This window comes from Benincasa hispida, chromosome 10 (genome assembly GCF_027475165.1).
Source record: "Benincasa hispida cultivar pf3 chromosome 10, pf3_genome.v1.1, whole genome shotgun sequence".
In the NCBI taxonomy this organism is placed as follows: domain Eukaryota; kingdom Viridiplantae; phylum Streptophyta; class Magnoliopsida; order Cucurbitales; family Cucurbitaceae; genus Benincasa; species Benincasa hispida.
In genome coordinates, this window is record NC_143487.1 from 61,832,808 (window position 1) to 61,851,118 (window position 18,311).

Here is an 18,311-nt window from a genome sequence, read left to right on the forward strand (position 1 = left end):
TTATTCTTAAAAGGGAGATTCGGGAAAATGAGAAAGAAGCTAAAGGCAAACAACCTGAAGCTTTAGTTGTAGAGAGGTCATATGTTTAATCTGATGCACTAACTTAACCACAAGACGAGGTCAAACATATCAACCCCCTTGGGAGTCATGATTAGGTCTTGGACTTCGAATATACCTACTATATGACCCCTATGAGATCTTGGTTCAACACTTACAAGAAGATTAATGGAGAAATTGTCTACATGGGCAACAACCAAGCATGTAAAATTGAAAGGATTGGATTAATGTCATTAAAATTCAAAGATGGGACTGTGAAACTCCTTAGAAATGTTAGACATGTACCACTTCTCAAGAGAAATTTGATCTCCTTGGGAATGCTCAATGCAGTAAGATATGAATACAAAGATAATGGAGGAGCTCTTGAATTCTTAAAGATTCTAAGGTGGTCGTAGTTGGAGAGAAGGTCAATGACCCATTTATGGTCAGAGGGTCGAAATGATGGCAGGGGCCTATGCAGTGCTAATGAATTGACAGAGGTTGACATTTAGCATAAGAGGTTGTCTCATATCAATGCCAAAGGATTGGAAGCTCCACCTAAACATGGTATTCTACCTTTAGGGATGTTTGATCAACTTACTTTTTGTGAGCATTGTGTATTAGGCAAGGCTACCAGACAGTTTCACGGAGGCGCAATATTCAACCAAATCTATCTTAGACTACATATACTCTGATCTATGGGGATCAACCCCAACTCCAAGCCTATGTGGTTCAAGGTGTTTACTTTCCTTTACATATTACTTCTCAAGAAAAAGTTGTGTTTTCTTTCTTAAATCTAAAGATCAAATTTTTTATAAATTCAAAAAATGGAAACTCATGATAGTAAAGCAAACCTCAAAGGAAATTAAATACCTAAGGATAGATAATGGGCTATAATTTTGTAGTGAGGAATTTAACAAGTTTTGCAAAGAAAATGGAATCAGTAGGCATAGGACAATTAGGTTTACACCTCAACAGAATGGGGTAACAGAAATACTAAATAGGACAATCATAGAAAGAGTAAAATGCCTATTGTCTGATGCTATTCTCAATGAGAAATATTGGGCTAACGTTGTTGCCTATACAGTGTATTTTTATCTACTTATGTGTTGTTGGTATCTTGTTGTTACAGCTATCGTCTGTGCTTTTTGTTTAACATCTATGTTTGAGTGATGAGTTATCTCAGTACTTTTTCAATATAAATAAAATGCCCAATTCAATGCATATTTCTCGAAAAATTATAAAAGAAAAAAATTCAAAAAGTTCATTTAAATTAGTAAATAAATGATTATTATTTTCAACATGTATATTATTTCTATTATATTTATATTAGTGGCATTTTAATGCTTGTTTTTTTGTATTGTATTTTTCAACAATTTAGTGGAAATATCGATTCACTCTCAATATTGATATCGGACGTATGGAAATGTAGAAACATCTATGAAAATATCAATATGTTAATATTGATATCGAATGCATGAAAATATAGAAATATCTATAAAAATATCAACATATTGATGGAAATCGAGTACGATGCACTATACCAATATGGTCGTCAGCAAGAGTAAAACTCCAAATATAGTTTAGTGAGCCTCTATAGACGCTAATAGTGTCGATTGATGACATTTATGGTGTCGGCAAAACTTCACCCAACGAGCTCGGCCGTTGCCTTCGAGGACGGCTATTAAAGCGTCGAGAAAAGGTATTTGGACGATTTTTGCCGTCAGATAAAATGAAATTTCTTGTAATATAATTGTGTGTTTTGCTTTTTTTGTGTAGCTTTAAGCAATAACGTTTTTTTAGTGCAGTTAGATCCGAAAGTTAATGCTAACAATTAACATATCATATTCCTATAATTAAACAATTGCAAAAGTCAAAAGTAAGAGTTTGCTCTGTTTATGCTACACCTTCCTTCCTGCTTCATTTATTTTATTGCAGTTGAATGTAAGACGACAATGAAAGGGTTTATTACGAAATCGAAAATTAAAAAACACAAAAAAAAAAAATGTAGAGATAGAGAAGATCGACACACAGATATACGTCGTCTACGGACAGAGGGAGAACAGTATTATTAGAAATAATATTTTCTTAAAATTACATCAAACTGCGCGTCCAGGGTTAGAGAGTTTATATAGCGCATTACTCTAAACTCTAAGGTCATAATCGTAAATAACTACAAATAAATATGCTGAATACGAATTCTGAATAGGTTTCAAGGGCATTACTTGGTTGTTTGAAGCACCAACAAATAAATTTAAGGCATTCTAACAGGGCTGTATCAAACTGGAAATTCTATTGTGAGGCGATCTGCAAATTATCATCCATCTATTTGGAAGGATGAGTTCGTTCAACCCTTAACCTGTCAACTCAAGGTTTGTGTCCATACTTCTAAGAAAATTGGCGTGGTAGTGAAAATAAAACTAAGATATTTAGGCAGAAGAGTATGTTTGGTTCGCATTCTCAATTTTGTTTTATGTTTTTAGATTAGAAAATTTTCGTAAATAACACTTTTAAGTTTTCACTTTTCAAAACAAGCATGCTTTCTGAAAATTCGTTAAACTAGTTTTTCTTAATTCATCTCGGACGAGATCGACCACCGAGATTTAGTTAAAAGTTTAGCTTTCTAAGTAATTGATTGTTTTAACAGTATCAACACCGAGATTCTACTAATTTTTCCAAATATTATATAATCTTTTCAAATTTTCTCCAAATTCAATTATTTTTACCCAATCTTATGTCATATTTTTACATAAATTTACAAACACTTACACTACTCTTTATTTCCACAATTACATGAATTTCCAAATTTTCAAATAAATTTATCAATTATGATTTTTCAAATGGATCGCAAGTGCACTATGATTTTAAAATTTTGTAAAAATATCAAATTTTGCAAATAAAGAAATTAAGATTTGGGGAAATATAAAGAATCTTAGTGTTCATCTGCACGAGATTTCTCTATGAAAGCCCAGTTATATAGAATCTCGATGTTAATTTTGCTCGAGAAACACCAAAATTCTTTATATCTCTCAAATCTTACTTAATTCTTGGCAAAAAAAAAAATGATTTTTGAGTTGAAAGATTTGAGAAATTAGGTAAGATTTGATATAAAATTTGGAAAAATTACATAATATTTAGAAAGTTGATAGAATTTTGATGTTAACTGTTCAGGAATTCATCGAGAAAGCCAAAACAATTAATAAGTTAGAAAAAGTTAAATTTTTATGTAAATCTCAGTGGTTGATCTCGAGCGAGAAAGATTTTTATGTAAATCTCAGTGGTTGATCTCGAGCGAGAAAGACCGAGAAAGATCGAGAAAAACTTTTGTAACAAGTTTTTTTAAAAAGTGCTAATTTTGAAATATGAAAACTTGAGGAGGTATTTCTAACAATTTTCATTTCAGATTCATTGAGTTAAGCAAATATGTATTTGGCAGACAACCCAAATTTTGTTTCTAAAAACCGTTTTCGGATTTTGTGACTGTGCAAATTCTAAAAACAACATTATCATTTCTTAGATTTTCAAATATAGCATAATTTTTAAATTTGGCTAATGTTTTTTATTACTTCAGTTTTATCTTGGTTGATGTATTAACAATATATTTGATATATTATATCATTGTATATCAATAATATAAAAGATATATTTTATATTTCATATATCAACAATATATCAATTTCTGATGTACTTAATAATTTGTATATAAGTCAACTGATATATCCAATTGTATATCAATGTTGATTAAAAATTCATTTTATGTATATTATTAATGTATCAATTGTAATCTATACTTGAAATTGCATTTTTTGAATTAATATTAATATACAATTGATATACTTGAAAATTGAAATTCAACTAATCAATAATTTTAACCACTTTGTTGGTCCATTTACAAATTATTTAAATATAAAATATATCTAAATACATATACATACATACATATATGTATTGGTTAAACTGTACTTTGGATTCTTGAGATTTGGTATTAGTGTCTTTTTAGTCCTTAGATTTTCAAAAGAGATAGTTTTAGTCCCTCAAGTTTGAAAAACTATTCCCTTCAAACTTATTTGGTCGATAGTTGACTTAATGAAATGTTGACTTGAGCATCAAATTCTATTATACAAATTTGATTAATTGAAACCAAAAATAAGAATGAGGTACCCATTGCACGTTAGACATTGTTACTAATAATGTCACAACATTCCATAGAACATTGAAAAAGAGATAAACGACAAGCAAAAGTGACACAAGAGATTGGTAACCTAGTTTGGTATAATACCACATACGTCTAGGGGTAGTGTGCCCAAAAATGGTAACTCCATTAATATAAATGATACATGGTTACAACATAGTACTTATTTGTAACTACAACTTGATTACAGTGACCCCCATAGAGCTTAATCAGTTGATTATTTACCTAGACTCCTTCTAGATGTGTGACTATATCTTTTGCTGACTTAGGTTCCCCCTAAGTGTCGATATCAGTAAAGAACTTCTAAGGTTAAGACTCCTTCTGAATAAGACTTAAGCTCCCAAGCCATAAGACTTCCTCTCATTTGATTTTTATCTTTCCCTCTCAAGTGAAGACCACTCCACTAGTTTAGCTTAGGCTCTCTCCAAACTTGAGAATCTCTTCTTAAGATATCAACCGATTAAAGCTAATAAATAGCTTGGAGTATGTCTCCAATCTTATAACAACACAGTATTTGTTTTCTTCGAAAATGAACATAATCTTCTTGACAAAATACACAACAATGTCACTCGATATTTTTCGTGAAAACTGCTAGCCCACAACTTCATACCAAAATACTTTAAATATGCACATTGAACACGTAGAAAAACCAACCCTAGATTCCAAAATAGTCGTAGATAAAGAACACAAGAGATCTTAAAAAATGCTACAGACAAGATTTTCCACATAAGAAAAATATTCTGTAAAATCAACATTTCCAAAAAACAACACTTTGTTAGATAAGCTAAGCCGAATGAAGGAACAACCCGAGAGACATCTGCCATACATAAACAAATATTGCCAGCATACTATTTCTAACAAATTTCCCTTTTGACAATATTTTCTTTTAAGATGTGACAAACTGAGCAATATGCGCTGATAAAGCATAGACAGAATTCACCACCAACAAAACCATCCAACAGAACCAGTCAAGATTCAAAAGAAAGGAAAAAAACATCCAACCCATTGTCGATACAATCACCAAAAGTAAACAGGTCGGAAACAACTAATAACTATTATCAAACGATACAACAACACCACCCAAGTCTTTTTCCCCATTGGAGAATCTTAGAAAAATAGCACATAGCAATAGAAGAACAACACCAACAGTAGAAGACACCATTAATCATCAGCAACTTCAAGGTCCTATGCACCAGAGTCATAACCCTGATTAGGACCAACAACAGACCCCTGTAACAATTGAAGTATTTCAACAACTTCAGATTTCTTAGTAGAAATTCTTTTGAAGCAAAAGGCCAAGCTTCTAGGACTCATTAGCCAATTCATGAATTGGCTTTTTCCCACTTGGAGTTTGAAGGAATGCCTTGCTATAACCACTTTCAACAGCTAGAGCTTCAGGATGAAGAAGATCAGGCACATGTTTGGGTTGATACAACCGGTAGCTGAAAGAAGTAACAGGAGGAATTGAAGTAGGAACATCAAAATCAGTCAGAATATCAAGCTTCTGAGCAAGGAGGATTCCACAAATAAGACGAAGGAAGCACAAAAGAACCTTTGTTGTCTGGGACTCAATATGCCTTTTAATCTAATTGATCATAAACACCCCGTAATTAAATCAAGTAATGGTGCAAATTTGGAACAATAAGCTGGCTAGACTTATTGATATTCTTGACTTGTGGGAGGAAGACACCAGTTTTCTATCTCAATCTTATGCAACAAGGCATAATTGACACTTAAGTCCGGACAAGGTAATTCTCCTTTCTTGGGCCAGACTCGTTTGACTACTTCTATAAGTTCAAACACAAGATATGTCTCTATTCAGTAACATCTTCAGGAACATGCCAACCCAAGTATTTTTTTTTATCAGGTCAGGAGAGAACATAAAGCAGTGGCCACATACATGAACCTTACAAAAGCCAGGGTTATCACTACTCTCAAACTGATTGGGCAAGTTAACATAGAATTCATGAACCAGACATGGATAATAAGGTCCAAGACTTGGGACAATTCTAAAGACTTAGGACAGTTCTAACCAAGTCAGCTTTCACCAGTAATTCCATAATTTTGAAGTAGTCTTGACCTGTTCAGAGAATTGTGATTCTCAGCTGTAATTTATCTATTCATAAAAAACTTCCACATTCTTGCATTCTCTTTAGAGTGGAACAAAATGCCATTCAAAGGCACTGTAGAGAAAAATTTAGTGGTACGTTTCTTCTTTCCAGTTTTCATTTGATGCTTACCCTTGAGAGATGTAGGATCCTCATCAGAATTAGGATCTTCTTTGTCATTCCACTGGGAACAAAATCTATCCTCTTTAGTGATACTGGGTGTTGAGGAGCTAACACCAACATCATTTACTTTCTTCTTCTCTTTTTGTCTCCATTGGTTATTTATTATATTGTCATCAGATGTGTCTTTAGCAAATTCAGAGACATCACCACTCTTAATCTTATCACTGACAGATTCAAGACTTTCCTTAATACCCTATTTATCAGCACCTTCTTAATAAGTATTAACACCACTCATATTTTCAAACACATTTTGAGAACTAGTCAACACAGTATCTCTAGGTTCTTTCCATGCAATTTTAGATTCATTCAAGGCATCAGATGTAATAACATTTGACAGGACATCTAGGGAATGATCATCTAATCCAAAAGTAACATCATTAATGTCCTAAGATCTAACACTAAGATTTGACTTTTCACCTTCATTACTGAGAATTCTTTCAACAAACCTAGTACAGAAGCTAGTAAAACTAACAGGATTAAACAAATAATAAACCCTAGTTTCTTTCTCAGAACGATTATTCTCAAGAGCATTAGTCACATTCACAAACCCAACATGTAAAGTTTCAGTGGAATCGATAATATTCTAAGTCACATTAGCAATAGGTTCAATATCTGGAGGATTTGAACAGTCATATTGATTTTGCGTGGTGGGTACAACAATCCCTGGACCTACGAGGTCTTCCATGGTTAGTGCAAGGGAATTCTCACCTTTTTTCTTCTTCCCTTTGCCTTTGGTCATATGACCAAACCTTTTACGCTTAGTAGCAGAAGAGGGAACAACATTTTTCTGAGAAGTTGTGGGAACTCTTGAATCACATTATCTATTGCCTTATCAGACAAAGTCGAGACATTTTCTGAAGAGGGTTCCATAATATTCTTTGGATTTGGTTTCTCCTTGTAGCGCACCATTTTAGGTTCAGAAGTGTGAGTTCCTCCGTATGTACTTACCATTCTCCTTAGAAAATTCAAAATTAGGGCACGATCAAGAGGGAAGTTGAACAGATCGTGGGTTGTAGAAGACGAAAATTCAAACTTACTTTTCCTGCCAAAACATAACTGACCATGATTAGAAAATAGATTCACAAGATAATTAATTGACCGCTTTCCAAACCATGCACAATTGTGCGCCTTGAATGAGATCTAGGTGTCACTTAAGCACCCGGTAGGCCTTGATTCATTTGAAGTCCTTTCCCCTACTTTGAATCATTACTATAAATCAATCTTACATAAGCCCAATGACTTTTTGATAGCTTAAAATTGTCTCACATCAAGAGCCTTTCTAAAGATCTCAGCAACTTGATTGTCAGTCCGAACATGTTCCACTACCATCTGTTTATTCTCAACCAATTCTCTGATAAAGCGATCTCTGATATCAACATGTTTAGTTCTATTGTGTTGGAAAAGATTCTTTGAAATGTTTATTGTGCTTATATTATCAAATGTCATAGCATTTTGAGATACATCATATTCTCTCAACATTTGTTTCAATCGCACCAGTTGTGTACAACTGCTACTAGTTGCTATAGACTCAGCATCTACTGTAGAGAGAGATACACAATTCTCATTTTTTCTGAACTAGGATATCAGATTGTTTCCAAGAAAAAACATCCACATGAAGTGTTTTTGTGATCTTCAGAACTTCCAGTCCAATTTGCATACCAATATGCAAGAAGAGAGCTATTAGTATTAAATGTATATAGAAGACCATACTCACTAGTACCGTCTATGTATTTGATAATTCGCTTAGCATCCGACAAATAGCTATTTTTAGGACTGACTTAATATCTTGTATAGACTCCCACAACAATAGTTGTATCAAGTCTACTAGTTGTGAGATATAGTAGAATTTCTATAATACTTCGGTATAGAATCTCATCAACATTTTAACCATTAGAATCTCTAGGCAATTTGACATGATTAGAAGCATGGGTTCATTTCACAGTTGTGTTTTCCAACTCAAATTTCTTCACAATAACTTTATCTTATTTACTCTGGGAAATAAAATATCCATCCTTCAATTGTTTGATTTGAAATCCTAAGAAATATATCAGTTCGTCAATCATACTCATCTCAAACTTGATTTGCATTTGTTTTACTCGATTTGCATAGTCATCTTCACAATAACCCACTTCGTTAAAAAGATGTATTTATTACTAATTTTAATTTTTTTTTTTTGTTTTTTTTTAAAAACACTTTTCTTTCTTTTGAAAGCACTTTAAAACATTTATTATGGCCTTTCCTTTCACTTACAATGTAAAATGCTTTTTAAGTTGTCTTAAAATTTTCAAAACCATTTTCTACAATGCCATCAAAAGTAACATTAACATTAAAATTTTAAAGTGATTCAGATGAGTTAAAATCCAGTTAAAACTATTATATGAACAATGTTCGAATATAGTTTTAATATATACAATGTGTTTTAAGTACCTTATTTAAGTTAAAGAAAATTATAAACTAATTAACAACACGTGTGGTATCTCTTCAAGGCAATGTTTGGGTGAAACATATCAAAGACAGTTCAACAAATTCAAAGGACAAATTAAAACATTGCGTGGAGAAAGAAGAGACTCTTTGAGACAATTAGAGCTCATTGATGTTTTACGAAAAACTTGGAATATCATACCACTTTGAGAGTGAAATTAAAGATATCTTAGAAAATAAGCAAAAAATTCTACAAACATGACTAGAAGAAGAATGGTCTCTATGCAACATCACTTGAATTTAGACTTCTAAGACAACATCAATTTTATATTTCTAAAGGTTCGTATTAGAGAATATATTATACAAACAATGAATGTTGGTTTTCATCAATATCATACCTCTATTACTTTGAATAATAATTTTTTTAATTATGGGCAATGGTTTTCAATGCCTTCAAAGATGAGATGGAAAAATTCAAAACATGCTTTTCTGGAGATATAAATGGAATGTTATCGTTATATGTAGCTTCAATCTTATCAACCAAAGGGGAAACTATTTTAGAGCCAGCAAAATGCTTTGCAATCAACTATCTAAAGGAATATATCAAATCAAGCAAAAATGACCTCAAAGTGGAGATTGTAAAGCATGCCTTAATAACGAATAGAAAAAAATTAATGGCTTGAAGCTTCCCTTATATTGAAGGATACAAAGATTAAAGGCAAGATGGTTTATTGATATATATGAGAGAAATGGAACCATAAACCATGTTCTTCCTGAACTTGCTAAGCTTGATTTTAACATGGTATAATCTATCTATCAAGATCTTAAATACGCATCAAGGTATGTGTTGTTGGGAATGTCCTAGAACTCGCAGTTCGTGTTAAACATTCTATTTTATCAATAACAATGACATGTTGATTTTGCATCTTATTATGAAAATTCAATAAACGCATCCTTGGCTATAGTCTGAATGTTGTAACTTTATGTAGTGACATAAACAGGATCAAGTTGACAGTATATAGCCTAAATGGTCTAATAAGTATATGGATGAAATTGGATATCTCATCCTGGTAACACTATTGGATGCGGCTCACTCTGTAGTTGTTACAAGAAGTCGTAAGGTGCTACAAACAATGTGATCCACAAATCGTTCATGTTGAGACATGAGACTTGAGGCATCCTATGCAATGAGTTTGCATATAGACTGGACCACGAAAATAGTCATTTTTCTTTATAACGATTGTTTACTGTTAAAACTGACTATTTCATTTATTATATAACCTAGGTTAACTCGATCTTAATCCTGAGCTAGTTTTGTACTCCTATTTGTTCGGGATTATCCTTTGATCTGCAAACAGTGAGAGTAGTTCAACAACACTGCTCAATAAACTTACCATTTTGGGGATAAGACCGGATGAATAGCTGGGGACATAGCCTTGCAAAATGGAATTCACTCCTTCCCTATTTAGGGTTAGCAGATAGGTTGTTCTATTAAGTACTGACTCCAGGTCTTGAATAATCGGGGCCCCGCCTTCTCATGATAGAGAAAGGATTTGATTCATAGAGATTATAAATTAGAATTGTTCATTAGAGGATCAGTAGGAACTTAAGGAACAAGATGTGGTCACAGGAGTAAAATGGTATTTTTGACCTAGCTATGATTACGAACAACCTATGAATGATCGACTTACTGATTATGGTTATTAAGTGGACTTAATATATTTACAGTGAGGGGAGCTCAACTATGGGCTATAATGGAGTGTCCCATTAGTTAATGAATGGGGGTTAGATCGGACTAATGAGTTTAGTCGATTAATCTCGAATCGTTGGAGCCCATGATCTGTAGGTCCGCGAGGTCTCCCTACTAGCTCGTAAATGGATAAGCTTTAGGGTAGCTGGAGAGATTAATTTGAAACATTCAAATTAAATAGAACAAGAGAATAAATATTTAAATATGATTTAAATATATAAAGATGATTATTGTGCAAAAATTAATTTAATATTTGATATTAAATTAATTTATGAAATTAATTTAAGAAAATCAAATTTTGAATTAAAATGATTTAAAATAATTTTTGGTTTTTTTTTTTTAAAAAAAAGATGGAAAATTGTTTCCATGTTGCACAAAAATAGAAAATTGATTTTTTCCATTATCATCATCTTTATGCTCACACAAAAAATATTATCTTCTCTTCTTTGATTCTCCAAGCATGAGCTGCAAGCCATGCACTTCATCTCTTTGCATATTCATCAAATATATATAAAAAAGATTGGAGTTGATGGAGATGAGGATAATACAGAATTTCGAGAGAATTTTTCCTCAAGAAGAAACTGTCTTCTTCAGTTGTGCTGCTGTGAGTTTCTCTGGTTTCTTCACATCTTCAAGCTATTCTTGAGTCTAACAAACTCTGCCTAAAGCTCCAAGAGCATAGTAGGGAAGACTTTGAGGTAGTTCACGTTGATAACAAGTGAAGACAACAACTGAACAAGCGTTTTCTTGGAGAGTTCATCAAAGGTATGTTCAGAAAACCCACTTTTTGAGAAGAGCATACTTTAGTTTTTGCTAAAATTAGTGAATTAGAAAACTTAGGGATCCTTGATACTTCCGCTGTATGATGTTTTACTCTTTCATGTGTGACAAAAAAATATTTTTTTTCCAAATATTTTATATAAAGTCAGTTTAGTTCCATAGTATTTCACATCATCTTTCACCCTATAACTTGTTGAAGGTTCAATCTTCATCTCCTGTACTTCAAAAAGAAAAAGTATTTCTACTAATTCTCTATTCTCATGAGTTCTTTTATATATAAAAAGTTGGTGGAGAAATATAGTTTGGACAAAAGTTGAGCTTTGCAAGAGACCGGTTGATGGAAAACTTCTATTGGACAACATACGTTGGATTTAAAGTTGAACTTACATATTTTAGAAGAATGGGTACAAAGATTGTATCATTGATAATGATGATTGATGATGTTTATGATGTCTATGGCACATTGGAGGAACTCAAATTCTTTATCAAATGCTATAGAGAGGTAATTAATCAATAATCAATTTGAAAAAAAAAAAAAGAAAACAAAAAAACTTAATGCTATAAATAATCGATACACAAGAATTTACGTAGTTCACTAAGAGTGTGTTAGTTACATCTATGTGAGAAGACTATTAGAGAGAATAACTCAAATCACAGATAAAAGTCATCCATATGGTTAAAAAGTTTATATAGCTAGTACACTTCTCTAAACTCTAGGTTCAAAATCGTAAATAACGTGTAATATATATATATCTATCAGATTCTATATATATAATCAAGTTTTAAGTTCTATATACATTTTAGTGCTATTATTAACTTCCACATCGGAGTACAATTCATATTTAGGACTATTTAAATTGAATAGAGAAAAAACATTTCAAAGAAATTAATTTTATTTAAACTCTTTTGAAATAGATTGTTTGAAATACATTATAAAAGTATTTCAAAAACTATTTTGAATGGTTGTCAAACAGTTTCTTTCTAAAATGATTTATTTTAAAAATTAAATACTTAAAAAATAAAACCAAACATATCTCTAATTATCTAGGTGGGATATTGCTGCAATGGATCAACTTCCTGAGTATATGAAACAATTTTTACTTACTCTACAATTCAATAAATGAGATAGCTTCTGAAGCACTAAGCAACCATGGAGTTGATGTCATGCAATACCTTAAGAAAGCGGTATGGACTTATAATGAAAATTTCAAAATTTCAAATTTCAAATGTCCTAAAAATTTTGAAGTTAAAATATTATTTCGGTCCTTGTTTGGTGAGAGTTGTTCATTTTTAGTCCTTTAGACTACCAAATATCTAATATTAGTACTTATATTTTCAATAAATATTAAATTTAGTCCTTAGAAATTAATCGTTATCGAAATTGATTAAATAAAACCAATAATTTTCATGCAAGAAAATTACATTATGTGAATATGTTTTTAAAATTTATGGTAAAAATGTTAATAAATAATATATTTTTTTTTGAAAAAAAAAAGAAGTCAACAACAAACTAACCAGAGGAACTAATTGTATGATTTATTTCAAACACGTGGACTAAAATTAGATATTTGAAAGTATTGAGACTAAAATTGAATAAATATCAAAGTACAAAGACTAAAATATATAAGATATTCCAAAATCAATTCAATCTTACATGAATGAGAAAGGTACATCTGAGAAAAATGCTCATGAATATATAAGATATTAAGTTAAATGAATATGATGATGAGGAACTGGTATCCTCTCAAACCTTCATCAAGATGCCTAAGAATCTTTCGCGGATATCTCAACATATGTATCAATATGGAGATGGACAGATCATAGATCGCGACAAAGTAAAAGAAATTGTAGTGTCTCTTCTTGTAACGTCTATTACCATTCATTATATAAAAAATAATAAGCTTATTGGAATAAAATATTACAATTCTATAAGGCTATGATAAACATTTTACTTTGTCGTTGGTGTTAAAAGAGTGATATTGGTTGTATATATTTGTTTAAGCCTAGTTGTTTTTGCTCATTGGGCTGTTTAGGAATTCTCATATATTATCTCTAACTCTGTATAATATTTTTTCCTTATTTAAATTATTTGCAAAATATTTTATCTTGGATCTTTTCCTTTTTGGTGAATTGTCGATTATATGTGGGTATATTTTCCATCTTTCCGTTGTGCTATTTAAGGCCAAGAAGTTTTTGTGCTAGGGTTGCCATGCATATTATTTTTGTGAGATCATTGGTTGAGTTTAACAGAATTCTTTCTGCATTATGTTAAATTGAAGCAGAATGATTTGTCCTTTGCTTGTAGTTGTGTGTTCTTCACATTGTTCTTACAACAAACGTTTGCATATTATGAAAGTTTGTTTGATCGTAGGGAAGCCAAGAACAAAGAAATAAATTAACAATGAAAAAAAAAAAAAAAAAAAAAAAAAAAAGAGAAAAAAAAAAGGAGGGATAGGGAAGGCAGACTTGGAAATTGAAAAAAATATAAAAGGTTGTTAGTCAACATTCACCATATATCCAATTATTTTTAAATGGTTTTATAACGGTAGATATTTTCCCTCATTTTGCATCCTATTATAATTTTTCTATTTAAAATAGTCAATTTGCATATAAAACTCAGATTATTAATCAACTAAAATGCATAAAGAATACTTGTTGAAAAGAATTGTAGAAGTGATGCAACTGCTTTGTAAATAATTATTTGGTTGTAGGAGACTATATGAAATCTTCGTCGACTAGGAGTTGGAGATTTTTTTTCCACGAAATGAGAAAATTTACCATGAAAAACCCAATTTGGGACACTTAACAATTTTTTAAGATAAATGTTGAAAATTTAGGGGTGACCACCCTATAGTTAACTAACCAAATTAAAAGTCCAAAATTTAGGGACCACATCGGATCAAACTAAAGACAGTTGCCAAAACCAGTTACATCTACAAAAAGATAGGCCGACTAACTCCGCCAAAAGAATAATGCAGGAGGATGAAAATTAAGAAAATTTCTAAATACAATGACATTTTAGTCAATATTTCAAAAGCTAGGGATAAATCTTACAGGTGAAAAAAGAAGAGCTAAGTTTATACGTCTATACCTAACAAGGAGATAAGGAGTACAACATAAACAATGCACTTAACACTGTTTATGTGTGGTGGATGCACACTTGGAACTCGGTTAGAACCTAACAAAGGGATTGATTTGGCACTCCCGGTAAGACCCATGCCAGGAATCACTCACAAAGACGTTGGGGTGTAGATTGATATGCCCATATTCACGTTAAAACAGTGAAGTACAAAAAAAAAAAAAAAAACACGCACGACTCCACTTAAGGGGCATGCTCAACCAGTGGACCAGGATACCTAACAAAGGTACTAGGGTAAGGTGGACCCAGTGGCCTAAAGTCTGAGAAGGATCTCACGATGGGTTAAGAAAAATACAAAAATTGTTACATAAAACCCAAAGTATAACAAAAGCCGCAACATGATGGTATTCACAAATTGGCCTCCAAGCATTCAAATGATGATAAATCAAAAAGTTTGACCATGATTCCCATCGTGGGGGCTGATATTATGGTGAATCTTAGCTTAATGAAATAAGCAAAAAAATTATGAAACGATAGATAAGATTAGATAAGATAGGATAGGATAAGATATGATCCTAACTAATTAACTGAGATTAAGAAACTCATATTCTAATCTTAGTAGATTTAAGATAAATCCTAGATCAAAACCTTTATAAATACACCATAACCACTCCATCAAAGATAACATGAACTTTTGATTTCTTCTTTATTCTATAATTCTTTTACTAGCTTAGGTATCATAGCCTCTTCTCTTTATTTTCATGTCCTCTCTCCTTCAAATTACAAATTTACAGTTGTTGTCACGTAAAGGTCGAGTGCATTTTTCCTTAGCTAAAGTTTGGCATCAACACATTACAACCGCTCTTTTTTTGGATCAAGAACAAATCTTTCAATAGTTTGAAGATGAAGAACAAAGTTAGAAAACCCTCATAAAGGTTAGATACACAAATCTATGTTCACCAATTTCGTAAAAATAATTCTAATTATAAGTAAAAGTCCTATAATGAATATGAAAAATACAAAAATGTGAAACTAAAAAATGCTCAAAAATTTAAATAAGTTTTCGAGAAATTAGAGAATTTTTACGAATACTTTCAGCATTTTTTTTTTAAAAAAAAGTCGGGACTTAAAATAGGAGAAAATGCTCAATTAGTCGTTAACTGAAATGTGTCAACATTTGATTAGCAATAATAAAAAATGAACAAATATAAATATAATACATGAGTCATAAATATAGGTTATTTTTCTTTGTGCCACGTGTCTACATTTCCTTGATTCAAATAAAATAATAATTTTCATTTCATCTCTAAATCAGACCATGAAGAGGCCACTGTTCTTAAATGAGTGGTCTAAATTAATAGTACCAGCACACCAAAAATATTAATTACTAGATGGGTTTCTTACCATAAGAAAAATAATATGAGAAATTATTTCAAATGATAAAATTGTTGAAGATATTTACAAGATATAACAAAATTTTAGAATTATTAATGATAGACGTTGATAGTTCTATCAGTGTTTATCAATATCACTGATTATCAGTGTCTATCAGCATTTATCACCAATAATTATAAAATTTTACTATATTTTATAAATATTTTAATTCATTTTTCTATATTTAAAAACAATCCATCAAAATATTATATAATTGAATAAGGCTAAAAGGCCAACAATAATAATACAATTTAATCCATCAAATATGGTTATAATTCATGAGCCTAATCAATTCAAATTAAATGATGTCCACTAATATGAGTTAGGTCAATAATATTGAATAATAAACTTTATCATTTTTAAATGTCTATTTTTAATTTAAATGAATATAATTTAAGAAATGTAAGTGTACATCGTTGTCTATTTTAAATGTCTCATTACAAGTCAAGAAACATATATATATATATATGTTCACTTTTGATTTATTTTATGGTGTAAAGGGTGATTAGCTTTCCTAAAAATATGTCACCTTCCCTATAAATTTATAAATCTCAAATTTATTATTTCATACCAATTTACATTTTCACGTCTATTTTCTCATTAAAATTTGATTGATTGAATTTTTTTTCATAAAAATTATTCTTCTTAAATATTTATCAAATGATTTAGATTGATAAATATTAGTTGCCATTAATATTATATGGAATTTTAAATGTTATTATTATGGTAAATTATAAAATAAATATCAATATGAAAACAATAGAGGTAAGAAATCTACTTTTATAATGATCGAAACTTTTGATTACTTTGACAAGGGTCGTTACTCATAATTACACATTTACATTTAAAACATTTTGACCATTGAGGAAAATAAAATTCATTAAAATAATAAAGGTAGTTTTCTTAAATAAATAACAAATAAGTAAAACATTTGTTCGGACCCCTAACACAATTAAGAAAAAAAATAGCTTAAATAAATAAAAATTTGACCAACAATGAGTTTCAAATCAAAACTTTTAAATAGCTTGAAAAACGTAAACTGAGCGGAAGCGATTTACATATCTCATATGGCATGACCACGGGTCCTTCTCGTCACTCACCGGTCCGTTCCTATCCTTACCTGAAAAAAATAAATTAAGAAAGGTTGAGTATAAAAATACTCAGTAAGTGACCCCCTACTAGGGCCATTTGGGTGAACTGTTAAACCCAACCTAACATTGGCATAATGTACATAGCATAGCATGACATAGGTAGTGCTCCTATAAGAACACCAAATCAGTCGTAAGTGTGAACCTAAAGGAACATAAATCATAACAATAGTGGTGATCCCGTAGGGACACCGAAATAGTCATAAGTGGTGAACCCGAAGGTTCACTAACATAAGATGTACATAACTCGATAGAAGAGTTAATAGTCACCCCTTAGCCTAGCATGCACATAAAGTCATAGTCCATGGCTTTCCAACATGCTCATAATGAAGCTTAAAATTATATAGTTTAGCACATCCTTCCAATCAATCTTTAGCATGCTCTTATGCTACCATCTAACTAACATTTTTATTTAACTCAAGTGTCCAACTCAAGGGCATTTCAGTAGAAAATCGCTTACCTCAATATAAATGAAGCAATCCAACCTTCTTAGATTGAGAAACTTCTTGGCATAAATCCCAAATTAACCTTCAATATGAAAAGTGTCTCTGAATCGACCTTAAAATTATTGGACAAGTTGCTTTTGATTCAAAAATCATTTTGAACCTTCAATTTAAATCCAAGACAATATGGATAACATGAATTTAGTCCAAGCTTAATGGGAGTTCACAATCTTTTCAAGAAAAATTCACAAACACTTACCAAAATCTCCAAATCAAGCTTTGATAACGTTGGACAGCTCGTTGTTTCCGTTAAAACTCCAATTTAATGCCCGAATACATGAGGAATGTGAGTTTAGTCCAAGATAGAACTCTAATTGTCTCCCTTTAGAATGAAGTGAATGGTTTGGAATGAGGTGGATGGTTGTATTTATAGAGAAAAAATAATCCTAATCCTTAATTATCTATGATTCCATAACTTGAAGTAGTAAATAGATTAGATTTCCCTTTTGAATAAGACATTTTCTCTAATTAGAAAATCCACAATCTAATTAAATTGGGAATTAATTGAATTAGAAATTTCACCGTTTAACTAAATTAGAAATTTCATAATTTAATTAATTTAAATTAAATCCAAATTTCTGTTAACAACTCAATTTAAATTAATTATCTTCTCTAATTTGGATCCAAACTCCAAAATTAAAGAGGATGAATTTTAAACCACAATTTCCTTTTTTCTT

General features: G+C 31.1%; 1 pseudogene; it reads left to right on the plus strand.

The window, feature by feature from the left end:
* Positions 1–242: 242 nt before the first annotated feature.
* On the plus strand, positions 243–13,869 carry LOC150033536 ((-)-alpha-terpineol synthase-like; annotated as a pseudogene).
* The last annotated feature ends 4,442 nt before the right edge of the window (positions 13,870–18,311 follow it).